This window comes from Siphateles boraxobius, unplaced genomic scaffold (assembly GCF_051911475.1).
Source record: "Siphateles boraxobius isolate OS27281-9 unplaced genomic scaffold, OSU_SipBor_1 2, whole genome shotgun sequence".
NCBI classification, from domain to species: domain Eukaryota; kingdom Metazoa; phylum Chordata; class Actinopteri; order Cypriniformes; family Leuciscidae; genus Siphateles; species Siphateles boraxobius.
Window position 1 is genome coordinate 17,829,909 of NW_027508810.1, and position 15,052 is coordinate 17,844,960.

The window sequence follows — 15,052 nt, forward strand, 5'->3', positions numbered from 1 at the left end:
GGGAAATATCTTCACAATCCCCTATATGATGTCTTTACGTCCTTCATTATGTGTGTATTCTGAGTGGCAGTTTCTCTCAGCAGATGATGAGGTTATGGTACGTGACAGCATCTGAAATACACAATTGAGTTTAGAGTTACATTGTGTTTCTTCCATTTGATTATGTAAAAACAATTATGTTCATGAAGGCCAAAATTAGCAAAAAATTTATTTATTTTTGTGACTGGGTATGTTTAGGCATAAAGTCATAATTTAAACAAAATCAAACAATATGGATCATAAATTCCATATCTGTTACTTACTTTGTAGAAGAGAAGATGAGTATCCTTAACTGAACAGAGCTGCTCACTTATGTTCTGTTAAACTAAAAAGAGAAAAATACATGATAGTTAGAGTATGTTGACAGTCTGTGTAGTATAGCTGAGCTCCAGAAATCAGTGATGAGGAGGCTTTGACAATTACAGATTTGACAAACAAAAAAGACAGGAATAAAGAACACTAAACTCTAACACAAAGAGCCATTTCAGCATAAAGGGTTCTCCATGACGATATGGTACTAAAGAAGTAGAACTAAATAGAACGTGTAAAGAACCTTTAAAGAACTATCTTTTTTTAGAGTGTACGTTCTGGTTTTAAATTCAGTTTTCTTGCAAAGAAATACTACTTTCTATGTAAGTGCAAGACTTCATTAGTCGCTTCACGTCTTAAAAACGCTGCTTCTAAAGGATATCTAAGTCGACTAAAGGAAGGAGAGCCTTTTCGCATTTGGCTCCTTGATTATCTTTGCTTAATGTTATGAACAGCAGCTACGATAATTTTTTTCCGTTTGCTTTTCTGTTTTATCTCGAGATGCCCATCCTGAGGTAACTAGTGAGTATGTCAGATCCACTTTGGATCCAGCCTCTTATATTATGAAGACTTCAGATGCCATAACACCTGTGAAGAGACGCCGCCAACACCAGTGAAGACTTCAGATGAAGCCAAATTTAGAATCAACATGCACCTAAATTGCTTTACATCATTTTGTTGACATCTATTAATTTATTCAATGAGCCCACTGTTTCTGCCTTAAATTAATACATTGTTTAAATGAATACTTTGAAGATAACTGCATGATAGGGTAACATGCCTAATGGTGCACCGGGGTAAAAGGCGACTTTGATTTTATTTTCCTTTAAACCACTAGATGGCAGAAAAACTTTCCGCACATCCGCTCTGCAAGATACACGTTTCATTTGGCTGGTTCTTTACTCGATCACAGACAGCAGCGCAAAGTTGATTCTGCCAATTTGATCTAATATTTAAAGTTGCAGTGTGTGGTTTTTAGCGGCATCTAGTGGTGAGGTTACGAATTGCAACCAACAAAAGTTACGGTGGCCGACAGGAAAATATGTCATCGTCTGAGACAGCAGAGAGTAGCCAGTTCAGCAATGAGGTTTCTTTACAAGGATGAATTAAGAAATTATGTTTACTTAATCATTCAGTAATGTTATTGCGAATATTATTGTTACTTGTTCATCATTGTGTCAGTGTTTTATTCGGTGAACTAAGCTTGCTTCCTTGCACGAAGAGCAACATAGTAAAGAAACGCGTTTGTCCGTTTGGGGCTACATGTCGGCGCATTTCAATGTAAGGGAACCCGCGATGTATGTAGATAGAAACTGCTCATTCTAAGGTAATACAAATATAACGGTTCATTAAGTAAGGTCTTTATACACCACTGAAAACTTCTTTTTCAAGGTAGTGACGAAATGCGCTCTGTAGCGCTGTGTGTTCGCTGTTGGCTACGGTAGAAACATGACGACACAGTATGTCGACCTCCATAGAAGGGGGTGTCCGCGATTATGGAGATATAAATGTCTCATTCTAAGGTAATACAAACATAACAGTTCATGATGCAAGGTCTTTATACACCAATGAAAACATAGTTATGGATCTAATATTCCATTTCTGTCAATAGATCCTCAGAAATATTACACAATGCACCTTTAATGGTTTATAAAACCCTAGCAAATGAGGATCACTAAAATTATTGAATGTATTTTGCGACAAAGGGTCTTCTTAATCATTTTCAGTTTTGTTTAAAGTAATTTGAGCAACAGCTTTTCAATAACGGAAGAATATGAAAAAGCATGGTATTTGGGGTAAAAAGGCGCCCCTGCTGTTGGGGCTAAAGCCACAATTATTAACATAAGAAATAGCTGGCTGACTTTTCCCTTTGTTAACATGACATGGTTAGATTCAGTTGGGTGACCACCTTAGAGATAATCACCATATTTATTAGTTTCAGTTTTCAGCTCAACACACTGCAGACTCAAAAGCTAGACAAAGATGCTATTCCTTCAGAAATCTTTTAAAAATGTTTATAGTTGAAGCGACACTAATGTGAGATGGTAGACTATTCCATCTCTTTGGTGCTGTCACTGCAAAGGCCCGATCACCCCTTAGCTTATCCCTCTGAACAATTTAAACAGACTGGTCAGACGACCTTAAAGTCCTAGTATGAAACCATCATATTTAAATAAATCAAAAATAATATTAAACACATACTACTACTGTAAATCTATAATAAATTATGGGATCTCATTCAATGCTTTTTCAAAATCTTTACTTTTTAAAATAATTTTGTTTCTGTGTTTTTAAAATATATTTTTTATATCATGTACGACATATATAACGACAGTAGCCTATATTTATTGAACAAAAAATATTTTATTGAATCAGGTCTCCTCTGTTGGAGCAGAATTGGCTAGTGGCGCTGTCACAAAAAAATAGGGTCCAAGAAATGCGGTCCCAGAACTGCAGCCTCATAGCTTGACAAGTCAGACCCACATCAAGATTACATTTGCTGCCGCCAGGGTGCGTCTATTTCTAGGCTATATATAGCCTATAAGGGCGTCCTGTATTTTACGAATAGTGAGGCTACAGAAAAGTGACCAGCAGATGGCAGTCATGGCCCAAAAATATGGATTCAATTTCTGTTGAATCTACAATTGTGGAATCTAATTGAATAACAATCATACTCAGGGGCGTAATTTGTGGGGGGGGGGGGGGGGGGGGGGGGGATGGGGGGGATATAACCCCCCCAATATTTAAATCTATGCATTACAACCCCCCCCCCCATTATTTATACCATGATCACAATATCAGGAGGCATACCCAAACTTCAACCCCCCCAATGTTCAAACCAAATCTACGCACTTGATCATACTTTAAACAAAACAAAATAATTAATCAGTTATGTGTATAAAATATACAGTTTAAATATAGCTTAAATAATTTAATTAAAAAAAATATAAAACAGATACAATTTTTTACAATACTCTAGACTCCATTTTTGGTTCAATGTGTTTGAAGTCTTCCTATAATGATCATGTTATACTTAAAATATGTATTTTGAATTGGGCAAAATGCGGTTTCCTTTATATATATATATATATATATATTTTACAAATAATATAATAGATATAATCAAACTTTCCATAGAAAAGTAACATAGCCTATCTAAAACACACACACCATTATTAATTTAAAACATTTACCAGTCATACATCATCAGTACCACTGCCGTTCATTAAATGCGACGTGCATTAAATTGATGTGTATTGGTGCACAATTGATAGTAAAGTAGGCCTAATTTATAACATTACAAAAGATTTCTATTTCAACTTAATGCTGTTCTTTTGAACTTTATATTCATCAAAGTATCCTGACAAAAGAAAGAATCACGGTTTCTTCAAAAAAATAAGGCAGCACAACTGTTTTCAACATTGATAATAATAAGAAATGTTTCTTGAGCATCAAATCAATGATTTCTGAAGGAACATGTGACATTGAAGACTGGAGTAATGATGCTGAAAATTCAGCTTAACCATCACTGTAATAAAAGTATCCGAAGATGTATCAAAACCATTGCTTTTTAAGAAGTTGTCAAATATATACTTTCCATCAATTAATAATTAGACAAAAAAAAATAATAATCAGGTGTCAATGTCTTATGCAGATCCACAGGCAGCCAGCAGATGGAAGTCTTTACCCACAACCACACTTGGTAAAAGAATACATTTACAAAAAAAATTGAAAATGAGCAACTTTTGTTATAAAATGATGCATAATATAAATAAATGATTGCATATGAGGAAGATATTTTTATTCAGATTTTTAAGGTTAATAATGTGTTGTAATTACTCCAATGCATTAATATCATCACAATATTATTATCTGAGCAATTCAGAATATATAAAATTATAAGCATTGTTTTACTGCGTAAGCACAGAAGGTGATTGTATTTACTGCCAATTGCAACTGTACCGGAAGCCATCTTGTTCATGAATCTGATGGCTTTCATTTTATCACTTTGAATATTCAAGTAAAGTACACATAAATGTGGGGTCAGGTTTTATCATCAAAGCAGACACCAGTTTTGTGGCTATACTGTTTGTGTCAATATCTTCAAATGCACCAAACTGAGTTACGTAAACAACTTCTCCATGCCAGTCATGCCTTCAGACCCTTCACGACAGCAAACACGATAAAGGAAGCCACATAACATGTTGCACTATGTATGAAAATGAGCACACAAGTCCCCCTAATATCCCAGCAGGGTCTTGTAGTTCCTTTCCTGTTAGGGCCAGTGTTTGTTTTCAGCCTGTATCCCCCTGCAATGTGCGCCTCCCTCCCCTGCTGATTCGACAACCTCAGCTGCCTGTGAAGAGCCCACCTCCTGTCTGTATCTGGGCCACTTGGCTTTTTCACAAAGGCTACTGGAATAACAGTGCCCCGAGAAGGAAATGACAGTCTGTTCAAAAGAGCCCCTGTGCCACAGTATTGTGCTGGGGGGGCTGGTACAGTGCAGGGGATGCTTTATCATTCCATATTGCTTCAATATCAATTCATATCACAAAGCACCATTCAAGTCAACCAAGGTTTAAGTTATACTTCTATGTCATAGCAGCATAGATGGTGAACTGTAAATATTGAAAGTGTAAATAAACTAACTCCATTAGAAGGATGTTTACAGTCACGTTGACTTTCATTGTGAGTGATTTTTCAGTCCTCAAATGTAGTAAAAGTCCTGGCACTTCCTTTGTACGTGACAAGAAGGACTCCTTTGATCTTTCAGTCACATGTATGCGGATCCAATTACAAGATAATGGAGTGATACTTATGAAAGATCAGGTGTGAAGTGTGCGCATGTGCTGAATCTTATCAATTAGTGGACGAGCCACTTGACAAGACGGACACATTGTCTGCTACCGAGAGAAAATATATTCTCGGGCCCCTTTTAATGTGTCTCTCAATCATGTTCTCACCTTTGTTTATTCACTTTAACCCATCATCGTCCGCCTCCTCTGTGATCTGCATCTACTATAGTGGATAGGGCACTGACTTCCTCTTAAATTCACACAGTGTCCTTCCTGACTCCCGCACTGATATGTGTCCTGGACTTATTTACCCGGGAACTTCCAGAGCTCCTTTGTCTTGCTCCTCTCTATACTTAAGGGGGCTGCGAGCAGAGGGGAAAGCTATTGTCATTCACTGTATGCCATGCGCAAGTCTGCCCTTGATCCCTAGCTTTGAAATGGAGTGCTGGAGGAAGAGAGACTGACACAAGCAAAAGTGCCTGACCTAGGCTCTCTTTCTCACCCTCTAAAAAAATTCTACTGATAAATGACGATTAAACGTTCTTTTGCACTTGAATTTTTACTTAAATATTGTAAAGCCATTTTAGACTATTCAGGGTTCTCCACAATCCTTTTCTGAACTCCTCGCCCTGCATGATATAGTCTGTTGTGAATGTAAAGCATCAAAAGAGGGCGCTCTGTGTCAGTCGGTGCAGTAATGGAAACAGGCCTCCTCTAGCAAACTGGTGCCAGGCCAGAGACAAGAGCAATAAAGTTCTCACCTCATTATCAAGAACACAGCCACATCACAGCCTGCTGCCAGGTGGAACGGGAGGAGGGGGGAAGATAGAGGGGTTGTATAGATAATCCAGAAAAGAAAAGGGCTGATCTGACAACCTTCACCTGGGAAGACAGATATTTGACTAAGCCAAACTCAACAGAAAGGGAATATGCTTTACTGAAAATCTCTTTAATGTATGGACTGTATGAATTTTGCCATACGTTTTTTAATATTTAAGTATAATAAACACAATTTAATAGTACATATGTAATAATCTTATGTCAGTATAATATACAGTCCAATTGCACTGGATTAATATAGGCCAGGGTTTCCCAAACTGGGGGTTGATAAAAATTAATTAAATCATGAACATTTTAAACAAATAAATAGTTTAAAAATAAAAATAATATAAAACACTTACTAGAAAAGTTAATATATTTTAAATAAAATATAAAATAAATATTAGTGTCTACCACGGTTAAAAAAAATCCAGAAATGTATTTATCTGTTTTATGTTAAATGTTCTTTCCCACCCTCAGCCATGTTAGGGACATAACAATTACATTAATATTATATTAGTTTACCTGCAAGAAAATTAACCAACATCAGAGAACCAAAACAGGCAAAACTTTTGTTAAATGGTTGAAATATTAACTTAAAATGTCAAGGAGTCTTTAAAAGTCATAAGTAAATATTTTAGGTCAAAAGTGTTTAGCTGACTAAAAGTTTGGGAATCCCTGAAATAGGCTATTTAGGTCATGAAGAATAATTATTATGAACATTGAGTGGCTTTCAGGAGAGCCATTTAGTTATACAGGCTTGCAAAGTACTAGATGGACCTGGGCTCCTAGCAGCTGGTGTTCTCCTATCTTCACATGTACAACCAATAAATCAATATCAAATCTAGCAGGAAGCCAGATGGCCTCCCTCCAGACCTTCGGTATAGTGGGTCACAGACCTCTCAAAGCCAGCATGGCTACTGTTAGCCAGGCCAATAGCGAAGAGCCTTTGAAGGCTTAGACATTCAACAAGGAGGCTATGAATGACTAAAGGGGACAAATAAGCTGTTACGACTTGGGTCAGATCAGTGTTTGTGTTTCTCTGAACATCAAAGGCCAGAGACTGTTTGATATGCAGCCCCCACACCTTGATCCAGAGCCGGGACAGGTAATGGGGTGGAGTAGTCCATTGAGTAACAAGGAGGGGGGGGGGGGGGGGGGGGGCTTGTAGAGTCCTCCTCTTAGGTCTTGCTGTAGGGCACCCGACTCAGACAAAGAATTTTTTAGGGCCTCCGACTCCCTACGGAGCAGTCGGCCCCATGAAACTATGAGCATCTTCTGCTCACGGTAATGGCCTGCGCCAGAACCTGGTTATTTGGGCCTTTCTGTGGTCCTAAAGGAACTTTTGCATGCAGTGCCTGGTACTGATACAGATAAATCATATATTAACCACTTTTTTATTTTATTATCATATTTTCATTTTTGTATCATATGGTAATACTATGGTACTTTGTAATACTCAATTTCTGTACCATTTACATGGTACTACACAATACTTCCAAGACCACCAAGTAACAGTCCTTTTTGGTATTTTTTAAGTGTTTAATTCTGACCATAAATTACGATTCAAAAGTCTAGTTTTTAGTCAGTAATTATAAAGCAATACATTGATAATAAAGTGACAGTAAAGATAAACAGTTAAGACATGTTGCCAAACATTTATAATTTAAATGAATGCTGTTCTTTTAAACGTAAAAAAAAAAAAATATATATATATATATATATATATATAGTAATAAAAAATGTTTCTTGAGCAATACATCAGCATATTAGAATGATTTCTGGAGGATCATGTGACACTGAAGACTGAGTAATGGCTGCTGAAAATTCAGCTTTAATAAATTACATTTAATAATTTTACATTTAATAAATTACAATTTAATCTTTTAAATTGTAATTATATTTCACAATATTCCTATTTTTACTTTATTGTCATCAACTAAATGCATTCTTGCTGAGGATATGAGACTTCTTTCAAAAACATTAAAAAAGTCTTACTGACCCCAAACTTTTGAACAGTACCTATTTGTACCCATAAACTACACCTAACAATTTTATGTTAAACCTAATCTAAAATGCCCTTAATAAATGGTTACTTTTAGGTTATTGGCTTTTCTTCACTACATTTGAATACCTAGATTTAAATCAAATGCTACTTTCATTGTAATCAAAACAACAGCACATAATATGGGCTTGTAAAAACATTTCTACTGTTGTATAATATCAAGGAAAAGCAATTACCCTGCCTCCTTGTTTTTCAAGGTTTTTAAAACCTACAAACTAATTGAGAAAACACGGATCAGTATGCTCCAGGGTCCAACACAGATGATGTCGCAATTCAAAAAAAAAAAAACAAGGCCCAAAAAAACAAGTTAAACAGTAGTTTGATTGAATGGCTGTTCACAGAGGAGTGTGAAATGCCAGCTCTATGGTGAGGTGTGACTAGGGTGAAGGGGGCAGCTCTGGCCTTTGTGTAACTCCCAGGCTGAATGTGCGGCCGCTATTGTTCAGGCACGGCCGCCTGGCCTTCAGTCTCTCTCCTCCACAGCTTTGTCCAAAGCTGCATGACCACTTCCTTAACCCAGGTCAGGGCAAGGTCGTGACTTTGGTAACTTACCCCTAGACCGTCTGCACTGTCTGCTCATCCATAAATGCATAAAGGGACCTTGAGGACCTACCAGGGAATAAAAGCATGGAAAAAGAAAAATTCTATTAAGCCATTTGAGCTCACATTTTGATTGTAGAAAAATTATACCAACTTGAATGAAAACAATTAAATCCACTAGGAAAAAGATTCCAAGTAGTCAAATTTATAGCATTGTAAATAAAGAATTACATGAACCACTTCACAGAGCAACCAGGAGTGTACATAATGTGCTCAGATTTACAATGTTGAATTAACCCCCCTGTTAACCCTAATGGGTTCTTCTATGTAACTGTGAAGACACAGGTCAGTCTGGTCTCTTTCTCTTGTTTCAAGGCCTTATTGGACTGTGAAGAATGAAACCCCTTCTCTGTTGATAAGAAGAGGAAAGGCTAAAGTGCTCAAAGGCATGGTATACACCATTTTGGAACTTTGATGGAGGCAGAGTGAAGAAGGAGGGGAGGTATATCGACTGATAAAGATCACCATGGGTCTTTGATCTTTAAGGAACAGATAAGATGTTACCAAGTGGCATGCTGGGTGGACAAGCAGGCCCACATGACAGGTACAAACAAGCAAACACAGCCCCGGAGGTGATGTCTTCAAGGAGAACCAGATAGCTACAGGAGGAATGGCAGATGGGCAATTAGCCATTTCACTTTGGAGTGAAGTGGAGTGAAAAGTTAAAACAGCACACTTGCCTCACTGAGCAAAGTACTTTAGGCTCAAATTAGATACGTTATGCATGAGTAGAGGACATTATTTATGACTTAAAAACAGAGATCATGTTCTCATTTACCTAATGCAACTAATCTAAATTTCGTTTTAGTAAAATCAACTTTGCCGGAACTTCAGGGCAAAATAATCAATGAAAGAACATGCTCCACCAACACAGCAGACTGAATCAAAGACACTATGCATTTTAAATACATTTGCTCAATTTGAAGGCTGGAGATTGTTAAAGTGACACTCGAATGTCAAACTAAAGCATAGCGGGGGTGGGCTACGTCTGCGTGCTCCCTAGGCACTGATTTAGGGCCTGCATGTGGATGCCAGACAGAGCCTGAAGTCTGGGGGTGCAAGCTACAGCCTGAAACAGATGCCTGGCTGTCTGGCTGAGGGAGGAGGGGAGTCTGTGGTGAATAAAATGGGAGAATTGCCTGTGGTGTTAATGTGCTTTCATTGGTCCTCCTAGCAACAGAGCTGTAATATGCACTGCACCTGCACCAGGTCTTTAAGTGAGACGCAGGATGTTACAGTGGATAATCGTGAGTGCACATGTGTACATGTAATTAATATGTATATTGGCTTGCACACATTAGGTGACAGGAAAGAGAGTTCATACACAAAAATGGCATCAGCGATAATGCTGTGTGTGTGTGTTTGTGTTTGTTCACTACTCACTGCTACTGATGTGTGTGCACTAACTTGGATTGGTTAAATGCAAGTAATATCATACTTGGCCTTCACATCGTCACTGTCACTGTCATTAAAAAAATCTAGCAAGCACATTTCTCTTTGATGACAAGGCACTCTTGCAATCAAAGTAAAACATGCTCTGTATTATAAAAAGAAAGAAAAAAGCTTGAAATAAAATATCTCTTATTGGACTGGCCTCTAGGACAAACGGTTTGGAAAATTGATGAATGGCTGGAAGTATAATAAAATATATATTTATGTATTAAGTTTGATTCGTGTTCATGACGCAACGACAAAGACAATTAAAAGAATTAAGACGTAAGACCCTTCATTATCAGTTCCCTCCTACAGACATCAAAAGACACATACAGTGAGAGTGCAGCTGCCCTGGTGGTGTGACTTTCTTCTCTCACACTGCTGTTTGTGTTGAGGATGTTTACTGATCCCAGGAAAGACAAACAGGTTCACTCTTATTTGTGGGAGTTGTACTCAAACAGAGGAGCCAATAGGACTGATTCAGCAAAAGGGTCAGTCTGTTACTCATTGTTGCTATTGTTGTTTTTCGTGTCCTTTCACGTTAGCTCTGTCTTCATACACACAGACTTTCCCGTCAACTGCCATGGTCACAACTGGAATGTTTTAGATTCCATGACCTTTTATAATACATTTACTATACTAATGCTGAAAAATGAATGTATTGTACCAATATCAGATACAACTATGGTTGTAAATGCCAGTTTATAGATAAAATAAAGATTGCACATAGATTTCAACTGAAATTTTTTATTACCACTTACCAGCCCAGATGTTCGGCTTTTACTCACAGCACCTATCCATTGTGAATGTAAACATCTGGGGACAGCTGCATAAATGTGACACTGGCACAGCTGATCTCTGCAACGGCACAGGAAAACAATTTTATTTGGCTTGCTTTTAATAAATCAATTTAACTTGGTTATGAGATGTTTGCGCATGTGGATTGTTGGGTTTCATTCAAAATTTTGTCGCAATGACAAATATAAACACATTTATATAAATAACTGCATAATAACTTTTGTTTGTCATAATGCTATAATATAGGCTACCTGTAGGTGTGACCCTGATTCTTTTCCGTTTATAACGGATATGCTACTTAGTATAGTATTTTGAGGAATAGATGAAACAAAGAAACGTCTAGTTGAACAGTGATTGGTTTGATCAGCAATAGTCATTGTCTGTGCTGGGGTGTAAATCACAGAGGGAACAAGCCTCAGCAGAGAGGTTTTATGAGGGGAGACTTCCCTTGCATCCTGCAGGGGGTAGAGGCCGACACTGTCTGAGTGTCAAAGACCTTTTAACTGGCAGGATCACAAACAAAGAATTATTACTTTATTGGACATCATTTAGGGAGACCTTTTTCCATTCTCTCGGATTTCTAGTAGGAGAGAAGAATTAACACGCAGAAGCTATTCACTTAAAATTATAGTTATTATGAAAGGTTTCCTTTGACATATACTCCTATTGGGTTGTTATGGTTGATGAAAACCGCTCAGAGAATATAGCAAAGGTCATTGCAATTAATTTAATTATGCACCCATAAAACAATTATACACATGAATTGTTTGAACGAGGACACTTAACATTTGAAAAAGTGCATTATTCTAAAATTAATGATGCCCATAGAAGTGTTTTCTGAGTGCTTCAGCTATTCTCACAGCCGCTAATTAATTGCTGACACAAAACACTAACACTATTGTCAAAATATTTTGGGAATGCACAATATCCATAACTGCAGTAATGCAGAAGATGGTCCTGCAGATTAATCAAATCTCTAAAAAAGCCGCATAACTTAATCCATTGAGAATTTGAGTAGCCTATATGGGAGACTCTTTTGATTTAGAATACTTTTAGGAAATTAAATTTAAAATAAAAATTAAAGTAATATTTTACTATAGCTGGTTTGTAAAAAAGTGAGTGCAATACAACTATATGGAAAACATTCAGATAAGTATCAACTATATAATGAAAAGTTTTTAACTGAAATGTTGAACTGGTCTCAGGACTGGTTGTCATAAGTGTCAAATCACGCTTGAATTGAGACTGTTTATAAGTTGTCATGCGTTTTAGAATTTGTACATTTATAAAATATATTGTAAAAAAATTGTGCATTGAGTAGCTACTGTTTTGTACATTGTACATCGTTTGGTAAATTTGCACACACTGTCCCACCTAGGCTACTACTAAAACAAATCTCTGGCCAAAACAATGGTTTGATAATTTATATGTTAAATTTTTCAGTGTTTTCCTGTTTCATGACTGCCTTGGTGTTTCTTAAATATCTTAAAGTTTAAATGTTGCTATAATATAATGTTTTAGCAGGTTCCCATTGTGACAACTTACTCCATATGGTGTGACAACATGTCCTGCATTGAGGCACACTGAAATTTGCCTTTCTGTGTAGTAGGATATAAACATTCTAAACAACGTTTAAGAATTATCCTAACTTCACATTTTTGACTGATTAAGTATTTTCCCAGCGTCACACACCTCTGCACCTGCACGCCACGCGCTCGCGCCGAGTCCAAAGGTGAATTTATCCCCTTCCTGTGAAAGAAGCGTCAGATCCGACTTGTTTGACTGAAACTCACGATGGTTGCGTCGCCTATGGTTTAATCATATCTAGCGTGGTGTCCAGTTATCAAAACATGGAAATGGAAATGATGAGATATTCATATTTTGGATTTTAGACGAAGTCACGACGGTTTCTGTTTTATATTTCGACCGCTTCTTTGTTTTATTACTTCCGGAAAATCCCGCACAGGTAAGACGAGTTTCGGTCTTGAGCGCGAAATATCATACGCGTCTCTTTTCTTACATAATAGACTAATCTCACAATATTTGTTTAACTTCAGCTGTAAGCTACTTTTGTTACTTTATTACAATTGAATGTGAATCATTGAAGGTTAAAGAATAGCAAAGCGAACACTACACCGCTTCTGACATACCTCGGACACGTTAAGGATGTTTTTAGGAGGTTGGATACGTTGTTAAGATAAAGGTTACTATGCTGAGTTACGTAGAGAAACATGTTTTATTTGAATTGTTTCTTTACCCAACACGTAGGCTAATTCAAGGGCACTCGATTGTCCAGGTTACCATCAGAATCTCATGTCAGCTGATTGATGAATGATTTATGGCTTCTTTCTCGTGTGTCATCTACCTGCAACGTGTAGGTCAGGCCACGAATACCAATTTCAGAAGGTTAGAAAAGTCAGGTACTATTATTTCGGATGATATGTGGTATTAAAGTAAAACATAATGTGTGCTTTAAAGCGTGCTGTTTACCAATTGCCTATCAGCTGACTCCATAAAACGGGTAAAGTTACCCCCTCCCCATCAAGGTGGAGTCTACTTTCATAACTTAAACAGACTTTTAAAGATAAACAAATGATGCGTGTTCTGCTGTCAGTCCTATTCTGCTGGTTGTTTGGTACTGCTGCCTAATTTTTTTTGTTTTTTTCTTTCATTCTTACAAAAGAGAAGGTTGATGTTTTACACATCTGGTCCTACATTTAATGGATCATTTGTATTGAAATGAAAATTCTGCCATAATTTACTCTTCCTAGTGTTACATCAGTCATTTACAGTATTACTTTATTTTTACATAGAGCAAATAGTAAGATGATGACAGCATGCAGATGCAATGAAAGTGAATGGTGACTGAAGCTGTCAGTCCCTAGTATTATGCCTTCTTTCCTTATTCCTTTGTGTTTCCCAGGAAAAAAAAGGATTTTTGTCATGGCATGATGGGAGTAAATGAGGAAACAGTTTTCATTTTGAATGAAGTGCCTCTTTAAGCCTTGAAATGTTGATTTAGTGCATGCAATAAAGGGTTAGTTCACCCAAAAATGAAAATTCTTTCATTAATTACTCACCCTCACGTCGTTCCCCTCTAATACTTTCACTCCTCTTCGGAGCACTCTTTGATGAAATCTAAGAGCTTTCTGTCCCTCCATTGACAGCTACGCAACTACCACTTTGACAATTAAAAAAAGTTCATAAAGATGAGATCAAAAAACTAATCCATATGAATTGAGTCATTAAGCCCAAATTTTCTGAAGAGACACGATCGCTTCATATGATGAACAGATTTAATTTAAGCTTTTATTCACATTTAAACATTGATCAGTGAACATTAAAGGGGTCATATGATGTGATTTCTTGTTTTCCTTTTTCTGTGGAGTGTTATGTAGCTGTTTGTGCGTGTATAAGATCTGCAGAGTTACAAAGAGTCAAACGCAAAGAGATATTCTTTGTAAAAGTTCAGGGTCAGCCACGCTTTCCTAAAACGCTTCATTCAAACATGCCCAAACAAATCTACGTCAGTATGTGGGGGCAGAGTTTCAGAAACCCACCCAAAGAATACGCAAAGAAAGAAGGCGTAACTTTTATTCTCGCTGTATTATTGTTGCCGCCATGTCGTCGTGGAGACACTGTGTTTTTCGTTGCGAAAGTCAAACTACTTAGTTTGGCCTTCCAAAAGAGGACACTATTAGAAAACAGTGGTTAAAGGATTAGTTCACTTTTTAAAAAACTTTTGCTGGTAATTTACTCACCCCCATGTCATCCAAGATGTCCATGTCTTTCTTTCTTCAGTTGAAAAGAAATTAAGGTTTTTGATGAAAACACTCTAGGATTTTTCTCCATATAATGGACTTCATTGGGTATCAAACGGTCCAAAGGTCCAAATGACAGTTTCAGTACAGCTTCAAATGGCTTTAAACGACACCAGACGATGCATAAGGGTCTTATCTTACGAAACGATCGGTCATTTTAAAAATAAATAAAAAAGTTTAATTTTTATAAGCACAAATGCTCGCCTTGCTCTGTTCTGTGATGGACGTTCGTGACTCTCCTGTTCGAACTCGTTCATCAAAATGAACAAATCTTTTTCGAGTCATTTCGTTCGTTGAATGCATTGAATGAACAAAATGACTCGAAAAAAGACTCGTTCAAAATTAACAAATCTTTTTTCGAGTCATTTCGT

General features: G+C 37.1%; 1 protein-coding gene and 1 long non-coding RNA gene across 4 annotated transcripts in view; one reads left to right on the forward strand and one right to left on the reverse strand.

Annotated features, from left to right (window-relative positions):
- On the reverse strand, positions 1–12,820 carry LOC143744611 (uncharacterized). The gene is made up of 4 exons (XR_013205857.1): positions 12,553–12,820; positions 10,824–10,920; positions 8,581–8,637; positions 1–111 (listed from the first exon to the last, which is right to left on the reverse strand). It is a non-coding gene; the product is annotated as an uncharacterized LOC143744611 (long non-coding RNA).
- The window catches only part of lnx2b (ligand of numb-protein X 2b), a 24,148-nt gene continuing 21,678 nt past the window's right edge, over positions 12,583–15,052 (forward strand). The window contains exon 1 of one of the 3 annotated variants that reach the window (XM_077236251.1): positions 12,583–12,826. The gene's annotated coding sequence lies outside the window, so the exon portion shown is untranslated. The remainder of the gene's footprint in view (positions 12,827–15,052) is intronic. The other 2 variants (XM_077236252.1, XM_077236253.1) reach the window with 2 other exon arrangements.